We start from the raw sequence: 1,551 nt of genomic DNA, 5'->3' as shown, positions 1-1,551 counted from the left end.
GTGTTTTAACTATATATAATAACATATAATGAAACATTTTATCGACACAAATTTAATTTAATTTTCTTCAAAGACGAAATGCAGAGACATAGGCCTACTGTGTATATTTTTTTAGATTTCTTACTCCCAAAAAAATCAAGAAAGCCTTGCGCCCTCCTGTAAAGCTTTGGTGACCCCTAAAATGGGGGTCCCAACCCCCAAGTTGGGAACCACTGTTTTAGCCCACAGCACCCCATCAAAGGACTTTGTTTTCTTGTCATGACACCCCGAGCCATCCTAACCTTGCAACACAGCTGGACTTGCAAGATCACAAAATCACACAAGAATCCATCTTACCAGGCTTTAATCTATAGTGGTAGCATCTATAGTGGTAGCAGACCAATGTCAGGGTCCTTTGAGGAAGTACTGATAGCTATGGGGTGGGCACCAAGTGTGAAACAGGGAGAAGACACGGTTTGTTAAACAACAATGACGGCTGCTAAAGAGGTTAGTGTAGATGCTGCTAGAGCAAAAGAAGGGCAAAGAACAGCACCGAAGGCTTTTCTCCATGGAAAAGATGTTTTCGCTCTTCTCCACACTGACTTGCTTTATGGTTGACTGGTTTAAGTTTGACCAAGATAGACAGATGGTTCATCCAATCACCTGCAGAGTATTGCCTGCCAGTTTCCAACAATGACTTCCAAGATGGTTATGTGTAACAAACCACCTGGCACAGTCAGGTTTGAGCCACCATATAACAATTAACCGTTTCAACAAGTTTAGAGAAATTCTATCAAGTTCAATAATACAGACCCATTCTCAGTCACTCAAAATAAAAGCCAATAGGCACTCTGCTGATTCTCAAAAAAATATATAGATAAATACAATTAAAGGTACTATTATGTTAAATGTATTCCTTTCAGTTTCTTCAAAATTTAATTCAGCTTATATTTAAGGTATACAAGAACAAACAAACAAAAAAAACAGGTTGCAGGCATTTTAGTGGGACCTGTAAGATTGCTGTTGATGTAGGGAGTGACGAAAAACCTGCAGGTCTGACTGCACTGAGAGGGGCTTTCTTTCACTTTGTTTCCTTGTGAATCAGGGATAAGAGAGTCAGATCCCACATATATGATGCTGGGAACATGCAATACCACAGTGAACAGATATCCTTCTTCCTCAAGCAGCCAAAACCAGTCCGTTAAGCTGTGAGTTTTGTTGAGTCTAGTGTGCTCAGATTTACAACCGATATTGTCGACTGATATGGGCTTTTCACTAAACAATATTTAGAAAACAGGGCTGCTGATGTCCGATATATAATGCCGATATCAAAACAAAGAATATGTGTGATGTATGAATGTAAAATTCTATTCTATTCTACAGGAAATTCCAGCATATGTTTTCAGCAGGATGTATGGGAAACCAACTTTTTCACCAACTTCCCAAAACTCAAAAGGGAGAGTGCTAACATCGGTCTACAGCAAACACAATGATATGGCTGCCAGTAAGTATCTAAAGATTTTTTTGTTTATCTGCTGACACCAATAATCGAAAAAAAAAAACAACAACTAA

At 38.8% G+C, this 1,551-nt stretch overlaps 1 protein-coding gene across 1 annotated transcript in view; it reads right to left on the bottom strand.

Moving 5' to 3' along the window:
• Nucleotides 1-1,551, bottom strand: part of ube2j1 (ubiquitin-conjugating enzyme E2, J1) — a 17,992-nt gene that overhangs the window by 5,874 nt on the left and 10,567 nt on the right. The window lies entirely within an intron of this gene.

This window comes from Morone saxatilis, unplaced genomic scaffold, assembly GCF_004916995.1.
Source record: "Morone saxatilis isolate NCDOM2014 unplaced genomic scaffold, NCSU_SB_2.0 Contig7, whole genome shotgun sequence".
In the NCBI taxonomy this organism is placed as follows: domain Eukaryota; kingdom Metazoa; phylum Chordata; class Actinopteri; family Moronidae; genus Morone; species Morone saxatilis.
This window is presented reverse-complemented; position numbering and strand designations above follow the sequence as displayed.